Genomic DNA, 9,809 nt, shown 5'->3' on the forward strand with positions numbered 1-9,809 from the left:
CTTTTGTAGAGAGAATGACCTGATAATTATAAATTCGTTTTTTCAACACAAAGATGTGCACAAATATACCAGAGAAGTCAAGAGTAAAGTAGAAAAGTCCATTATTGACTATGTATTGGTAAACAGACCCTTAAGACAATGTATTAAAGATGTCAGAGTCAGAAGAGGAGCAGAAATATATAGCGACCATTATCTGGTAGTATCCCGAACTAATATCGGTGTGGAACAAAAACGCATGCAGAAGGTACCAAAAAAAGAGACAGAACCCCAAGAAACCTCACCAACGCAGTTATTAGGTCATACAAGTTAGCAGATAAGAAAATAGCACAGAAATACAAAAGCTATGTGAACAATAGTCTACAAAAGCACTTAAACCAGAATTATGGCTTAGAAGAAACTTGGCAAAAACTTAAAGAATCTCTCTTAGATGGGGGCAAGCAAATCTGCGAAATAGCTAAAATCAATAAAAACAGACAATGTACGATTTGGTGGAGTAATGAAATAAAAGAGGAGGTCAAATCCAAGAAGTTAGCGTGGAAGCAATATCTAGGGAACCAGAATGCAGAAAGCTATCAAAAATATAAGCAACAGAGGGCAAAAGTAAAAGACATGGTGATTAAAGCAAAAAAGAAGTGCTGGGAGGATTTTGGGAATAAGATGGAGAAGGACTACCACACTAACCAAAAACTATTTTACAAAACTCTGAGAAACCTAAGAACAGAGAACAGACAACAAACACAACAACAAATTAAAAACAAAGATGGCCACATCCTCTGCGAGAACTAAAATATTATGAACAGGTGGAGAGAATATTTCGAAGACGTTCTGACTCAAAAAGACTATAATAATGAAATAGGCAACACTGAAGAAAACCCAAATGAGAACCCAAACCAAAACGAAATAACAATAGAAGAAATAAGAGAAATAATACTCAGGCTCAAAAGAGGAAAGGCAGCTGGCTATGATAAGATTACTGCGGAAATGCTAAAAAATATGGGAGAAAATGGAAATGAAATGCTTAGAAAAGTTTGCAATAAAGCATGGAATGAGAACAAGATCCCAAAAGACAGGGAAGTGGGCGCTATTATACCCATTTTCAAAAAAGATGATAGACGAGAATGCAGCAACTACAGAGGTATAACTCTCCTGAGTATCCCTTCCAAAGTTTACGAACGAGTACTGAAGAAAAGACTACTACATGAAGTAGACCATAAGTTGGAGCAGTCACAGAGCGGTTTCAGGAAGGGAAGAAGCATCCATGACCATGTTTTTACACTCAAGCAACTAATACAAAATGCACGAAATACAAGCACGGAACTATACCAAGCCTTCATAGACCTCGAAAAAGCATTTGATAGAACCCCGCGAACCGAAATAGATAAAAGCCTAAGAAACAGAGAAGTAGACAGCAAACTCAGAAAAGCTATTATGAGCCTATACAAGGACACAAGAAACAAAGTAACAACAGATAACATGGAATCAGAAGAGTTTAGAGTCAATGATGGCTTACGACAAGGAGGTGTACTAGGTCCCATCCTGTTCAATATTGTACTAGATGATAAAATGAAGGAAACTAGAGAAGAAACATCGAGAATATTTGTTGGACATAAAAACCTGGAAATGATACAGATAGTGGAGTACGCATTTGCAGATGACCTCGTCGTATTTGGCAGAAACGAGGACGCACTTAAGAGAAACCTCCAGATATGGAGAGATAAACTTGAAAAACGTAACCTAAGAATTAATGAAAGTAAAACCAAGGTCATGGTATGTGGAAAAACAGACCAACATACAAACATTAAAATCAATATCTATACTTTAGAACAAGTCGAAACCTTCAAATACCTGGGAGTGCAACTAGGGAGTAGGGGTACACAAGAAGCAGAGATAAACAATCGAATAGCAAACGCTTCCCGGATATACCACGCAATTAAGAGCTTATTCCTATCGAAAAAAGAAGTATCCCAAAAAGCAAAGATAGCTATCTACAACACAGTTTTTGTACCTATCTTAACATTTGGATGTGAAAGCTGGACGCTCACCACCAGACTAAAAATAAATTGCAAAGTATTTCAATGAAGTATCTAAGAAGAGTACTAGGATTAACCAGAATGGACAGGATACGGAACGATGAACTAAGAGAACGCCTTAAAGTCCAATCAATAGAGAAGAAAATCGAAAAAGCCCAACTGAGATAGTACGGCCACATGGTAAGGATGGATAAAAAAGCCAAGTGAAACAAAAGTGGGAAGCGAGAAGAACCTTGAAAAGACCGAGGGGCAGACGCATGAAGACCTGGGACGATGAAATTGCCGCCATCCTAGACAGGAGAGGAGTCACCAAAGAGCAAGCGAAGAAATTGGCAAGCAACAAAAAGAATTGGAGGAAGTTTGTATATGAAACCTAAAAAGAGACTTTACACCCAACACCTTAGGGTAGAAGGGTTATTGATTATATATATATATATATATATATATATATATATATATATATATATATATATATTAATATTCTGGACCTAACTAAGAGGGAGTATAAGTCAATTACTATTATTAAGTTCTCATACAACTATTTTTACAAAAATCTAAATGCCACCTCTCACATAAATATAAACGTAGTTGTTTTTTCACAGATCTGTCCTAGTCGATACGTACAGCAATCAACATTGGACGTACTATCGTTTCATAAAGTTTAAATTTTGTTGTTCTTGACATATTTCTATTCGTTGACGGTGTAGTTCAGGGTAGCAACGTTTAACCGGGCATATTCGCTTTGTTATTATTTATTATTATAATATTTTTATCTAACCTTTCTTCGACTGTCGGTGTGGAATATATTTTATAATTTAATTAATTGTAAATCATCTATGACAATGAAAAAGCTTATATTAAAATACATATATATATATATATATATATATATATATATATATATATATATATATATATACATTAAACCTAGAACTAAAAATTTGGTTTGAACCTCGTCAATTATTATTGCGCCGAGCTTTCGACATGTTTTCGACTTTGACAGTTTCACTTTTCTTTACTAGTTTTTCATGTCAAATCGGTAAAAAGGGGTAAAAAGGGAAATAATACAATTTATTGAAAGTACCTTCTGTTTTAATTTATATTTGATGGACACCTCTAATCTAATACCAAATACTTGTTAAAAATCACTTAATATTAATATTTAATTTTAGAGGGTGCATGGTGGTACTCCAAATCTTGCCATACAAGCAACTTAAATGGAAAACACATCAACGTAAACCTTCCTGCGTTTTATAACTATCATGGTCTAAACTGGAATGGTTTTAGAGGACATCCATATATCTTAGCAGGATCTAAAATGATGATTCGAGCAGTTGAAGCATAAGAATAGTACCCAACAAGTTAACTAATGTTGAAGGAAATGTATAGATATAATGCATGCATAATGAATTGTAATATCACTAATAAATACTAGTCCGCGATATTCTGGTTTTTTCTTTGTCCTCCAACTTCTTCCTTTTTTGTGTTAAACAGCAAACAGAAGCTTTTTAATATTTTCTTTCGTAGTCATTCATTAGTTTTGTTAATACATTATAATATTATATATATATATATATATATATATATATATATATATATATATATATATATATATATATCTATAGAATATCACATACAGATTTGTCAGAATAAGATAACAGTTATAAAAGGAAAATAAGTGGTTCAAAGTTATAGCCGGGTTATCAAAGAGAAATGTACCTTATTATATTTAAAATAAAAATGGAAATTATTTTTTGTTAAGCATGGATGAATATAAAAGTAATGGTTTCTTGAAGTCTTCTTAACGTCTTTATATTTTGACATCTATCTTTCCCTGACAATACTCCTGGTAATAGAAAAAAGATTTTTAAAATACTAAAAATTAGTAATTTTTGATAATTACCTCAGATGGATGTATTTTTTGCCATAATTCGTTATGAATTACACCATTGTATCCTTTAACCCAGAGTAAAGTAAGTCGTTTTTGAAGTTATACTTCTATACGCGCGCTCGACGTTTAAATGTACGTGAGTGAATCGGTGAAATCATTACATATGTAAGATAATGAGTAAGAGAGAGACAGAAGATATATTTTCTCTCTCTCCTCCTCTCTCTAGGATAAAAATGTCCTTTTTGTATATATATTTAATATTATATATATTTTATATATAAATATATATATATATATATATATATATATATATATATATATATATATATATATACATATATAATATTATATATATACATATATATATAATAATATTTATTAATATTATTATTTATTATATTATATTATTATATTATTATTTATGTGATATGTTTTGTATTATTTATTAAATGTTTATAATTATTTTAGTCTTTTGTATTTCAAAATAATAATCTACGCGCTATCTCAGAGTACCGAGAACTGTCAATTTTGAAATACATTTGTGTCATATCTAATTGGCAAATATTTTACGTGTTTGGTTCATACGCTGGTGTATGAAAGTTCGAATCCCAATATAAATTTCCTTTTTTATTTTTGAAATATTTAAAAACCTAACGTTAATTTTATTAAATATATGTAATATACGCAAAAGTGCTAAATTTTAAAATAAAATGAAAATTTACAACTTATTCCAGTTGTAAGTTGTTAGTTGTTGGTTTTTGAAGTTATACTTCTATACGCGCTTTCGACTTTGAAAATTTGCACGGGAGTGAATCTAAAATTTGCACGGGTGTAACAAGCCTTGTTGGGCATGTTAAATTATAAATTAAAACTTGTAAATATCTCAAGAAAGTTTCAATGTGTACGCATATACACAACAAACAACAATTAAATATTGTATTTGTCAATGTCAGATAAATTGACAGTTGTATCACCAAACAATATTTTTTTAATTAATATTTTTATCCTGGTAAATTAAACATATGCGGAAGTAAGTTACGCATATTGAAATTTTTAAATACTGACGAATATTATTGAATTTTAGCTCATGTAATAATTTTTTTATACCAAGTATAATTAGTTAAAATTGGCAAGTCTGCATAAGAGGACATTATAATGGTTAGTTGGTCTATCAGAGCTTCAAGGCCTTGTACGTAAAAAGAAAATGTTGGTACCTGTAATATATAAGATTGAAATAAATTCGTATCGATTACAGATTATGCAAGAAAAGCAGAATTTTTTTTTCTTCAGTAAGAATTTATTAAATTTTCTATCAAAAGTAAACCTATTTTGTGAACTATAGTTGTATTAAACGACCTCCATGTTATTAAAAATTAGTTGGCTAACATTTGCTTACGTGTGTGTAAAGGCGGTTCTTGTACTTCTGCTAGTATTGCTTGGTTTGGTAAAGACATCATAGATCCTAGACAAATGTTTATCAATTTATGTAAATTGTATTGTGTTAAGAGATAATGGATTTGTTTTGTATGTTGAATCGTAAAGAATACAACCGTAATCCAGAATTGATCGTAAGTAGGATCTATAAAACATTAAAAAAATATGTTGATCTGCACCCCATCTTTTTTAAAAGCTTAATTCCACTCTGGCATTTTTGTTTTATATACATTATATGTCTGGACTACAAAAGTTTTTTATTTAGGGTCATGTCTAGATACGTATACTGTTCTGCTAAGGGTAAAATATAATCACTTATTTGGCATTTGCCTGTGATTTTTTGTCTACGGCTAGTGAAATATACAATCGAAGATTTTTCTTGCCTTCTTCTTTTTACTCTTAATAAGCAATTCTGCTTGTTCATTGGCGGATTAATACCTCTTTGGATGGTGGTCACTCCATCTTTTGCCCGGTCGTACGTTACTTCTGCCGATTGGTGAATTATCTCTGGCTATTTTGACGACACGGGTCTGCACCACTCTGTTTATGTGGTTATTTAATTTTTTTTTCTATTTTGTGTCCATTCGTTTATACTCTGTACGTTACATTTTCTTCTAATGCCTTCACTTATCTTTCGATCTCTTAGAGTATTTCCTGTAATTCTTCTCAGTACTCCCATCTCTGCAGTTTTCAGTAGCCTTTGCGTTGTGGCTGTGTTGGGTCTTGTTTTTGAGGCATATGTCATTATTGGTCTTACAGTGAATTTATAAATTCTTGACTTCATCTCAGTGTCAATGTGTCTGTTTCGCCATAATAGTGTTTTTAACGCATCCTGCCAGTCTATTTGCTTCACTCTCTAACTTCTTTGTCCAGGTCTCCATTGCTAGACAGTGTAATTCCAGACAGAACTTTATTTTCATTATCTGTTCAATACTGATGATATCAATTTCTATTTTACATCTGGTTGGTTCTTTGCTGACTACTATTGTTTTATTTTTCTGAGATGATATTCTCATATTAAATTCTTTTACTCTTATGTTAAATCTGCGGAACAATCTTTGCAGACTATCTTTCTCTTGGGCTATTAATATTGCGTCGTCTGCGTAACATTTTTGAATTATTGCGTAACACTTTTGATTTATTTGTTTTCCATTCTGTATCCTCTTCCTTTGTTAACGGTTTTGATGATTTAATCCACGATCAAATTAAAGAGAATGGGGCTCAATGAATCCCCTTGTCTTATGCCGCTGCCTATTTCTATAGGTTCTGTAAGTTGTCCATCTATTCTGACTTTCATTTTGTTTATTCCCAGATATTTAAATTTCATTGCTTGTTCTATCACTTGATCTTTAATCACCAGTTTGCACCTTACTTGTTTCTTTGATATTAGTTTTTATGCTAAATTCCTTGGCTTTGATATTAGACTGGTGTGTCATTCATTTTAAATCATTTTTATTTTTTGTTGCTATTAGAAGTGGGTCGTTGGCGTAGCATATTATCTTAATTTTTTTGTTTCTTATTCCATATACTTTTTTGTCTTTGCGACCTCGTTTAATATGAGACTAAATATAAGTGGGCTTAATAAATCCCTCTATTTTATTGAAGTTGTAATATCTATCGTTTTACTTCGGTTCTGATTTTTATGTATGTTTTCTAATATTTTTATGGTATACTTGTCTGTGGCAGGAGTATTGCATCTAAAGGGTACAGAGAAAAAAGGAGTTATGTCAGAAATAACACATTCTGAAATAAGGCAATTTTAATACTTCAAAACGGCACAAAGATTATAGTCTTTTCATTTGCATTGATCAAGGTAATGCCAGAGGTTAATAAAAGGTTTCAGTTAAATTGAAAAAACATAAATTATTCTACTTTCTTTATTTTGCCAAATATTTAAAAAATTTATACATTAATTCAAAATATTAAAGTAAAAGAGGAGGTATGTCAAGCAAAGTAGTAACAACGTTGATACAAAAATGCATTTTATTTCAGAAAACAAACAACGATTATTATAAAAATAATGTAAAATTACTTAAAAACAGTTTTTTTTTTAACAATTTTATAGCGTCTACACTAGCGTCGGGTATAATGGGTCTCTAAATTATTGATGCTGAAGTTTAACAAAATAACGTTGGGCATCTGAACCACAAAATTTTTTTAAACGCTAAAGGTCTGCATATTTCGCTTGACTGATAGGCAGAAATGATAAAAAATAACAAAACTAAGCTTTATAAAACTAATTAATTGGGAGGTTTTACCTGTATAAGCATATGGACGTAGCTCAAATTCCATTTCTGGCAATTTGGGGGTAGTCAGTCTCTGCTGTGTTATTACTGTGGTCTTCCAAGTTCCATTGAATGTTGTTCTGTAGTAGAGTTAGACAAGGGCATTTATTTTTATAATGCTTGCTCAAATATTCAGTCCACTTTTGAAAATATCCTTGAGGACATTCTTCAACATGAAACGGTGATAGTTTTCATCTAGCAATTTTATACACTTCTGTTTAGTCTTGAAAAAGTTCGGCTTTTGATTTTTAATTGACAAGATCAAAATCTTTGTAACATTACAGGTAGGAATATCTCCTAACAGGAAAACCTGTTAGGATAGAGTCCACTCTTTTTTTATGATGAACTATGTTATGAATAAACCGAAGAACAGTGTAGTTTTTATTCTGTCCTCTATGTACTTGTCTATTTAATTTTTTATTTACTTTATGAACTCGTCCATATTTTCTGTTTCTTTGCATTATTTTCCGGTGTGTCGTGTGTCCATAACATCACATTTCATAAATTCGTCACTCTCACTAGACTTATTTACAACTTGGTAACGCTTCTTTTAGTTTACTCTTTTGAGGTATTAATTTTTAATTAGTTCTTAATTTTATAGAGTTCGATAGAGATTTTATAGAAACAGAACTATGAGACAAAAAAAGTACAAATACCCAGGCACCAAAGTGCCTAGGCACCAAAGAACATTGAGAAGAAATTAAAAAAAAAGTAATTGAAACAGCTAGAAAGATCAAGGCAAAAAAATAAACAAACAAAAAAAAATGGTTTAATAAAGAGTGTAAACAGGTCATATAGAAAAGAATTGAGGAACACAAAAAATATATTTGTGACGGAGTGGCGATAAAATATGCAGAACACAGAAAAGAAAATACGAAAGCGGTAATATAGAGAAAATTTCCAAAGCAAGGATATAAGGGAACCGTATAGAAATTTAAGAAAAGGATACAAACCACGACCAAATATATGCAGAAATCAAGAGGGGCAAATCAAAGTCAGCCAGAAGCAAAGCCATTCAATAGAAATAAAATCAGTCTCAAAATCCGTTTTTCAGACTTTTCTACGTATACAAAAAAAATGAAGAGCATATACACATGCAACACATTAAGGTAGACTTCGAAAATATAGAACCCCCGACAATGGAAGAAGTAAAGCAAGAAATACGAGCACAAAAGAATAACAAGCGTGAATAACTCAGTATCTGGAAAACAGGAATAAAATGCCCAATCTATAAAAAAGAGAATGAACTGAGACGCGAAAATTATCACGGCATAATACTTTTGTACACATAGTACAAAGTTTTTACTTACATACTAAACAAAGGACTCATACAACTAACTAAAAATATCGTCGTCGGGTAATATCAAAACAGTCTCCTACAAGAAAGATCTACAACTCATCAGCCATTCACAGTAAAACAAATTCTAAACAAATCGTGGGAATACTATATTGACATTCACATTATATTCATAGATTTTAAACAGGCCCACGACTCAATTATTAGACGAAAGTTATATCAAATATTGCATAGCCTTAACATCACCCAAAATACAACCGACTAGTAAAAGCAACTGCGGACTTGTCAATCGTCATCAGAAATTATCAATAGCAACTGTCAGAGTACAAAATGAGTTCACTGAAATCTTTTCAACAGTTAAAGCATTAAAATAAGAAGTAAGGCTGGCTCACGGCACTATTCAACCTGGCTCTTAAATATGTGATAAGACAGCTAAATATAGGAAGAGGTAGGCTTCTAACAAATAAATCAATAAAGATTGCCGCCTATGCCGATAACATTATCATCACCATTATTATCATATCTTGTCGCAGAACAGAAGAGACGGCAGAAATATATTCACAATTAAAAGGAGACCGGACTAGAAATATATATTCAAAAGATACAAAGCTAACACAGGCAAGAACTAACTAGAGTTAACAGACGTACAGTCAAATTAGAGAACGATATAGAAACTGTATGATATAGAAAGTTTCACATATTTGCGAGTTGCATTAAACATGTATGAAACAGAAGAACCAGAAATTTACAAAAGAATAGTAAGGGAAAACAAAGCTTACCTTTTATTAGCCCACATGTTTTGCTCCAAAAATACACACTTCAGTGTGTTTAAAATCCAAAAATCAGGGTTTCCAAAACTATTATCATACCAA

Source organism: Diabrotica undecimpunctata, unplaced genomic scaffold (genome assembly GCF_040954645.1).
Source record: "Diabrotica undecimpunctata isolate CICGRU unplaced genomic scaffold, icDiaUnde3 ctg00001344.1, whole genome shotgun sequence".
Taxonomy (NCBI): domain Eukaryota; kingdom Metazoa; phylum Arthropoda; class Insecta; order Coleoptera; family Chrysomelidae; genus Diabrotica; species Diabrotica undecimpunctata.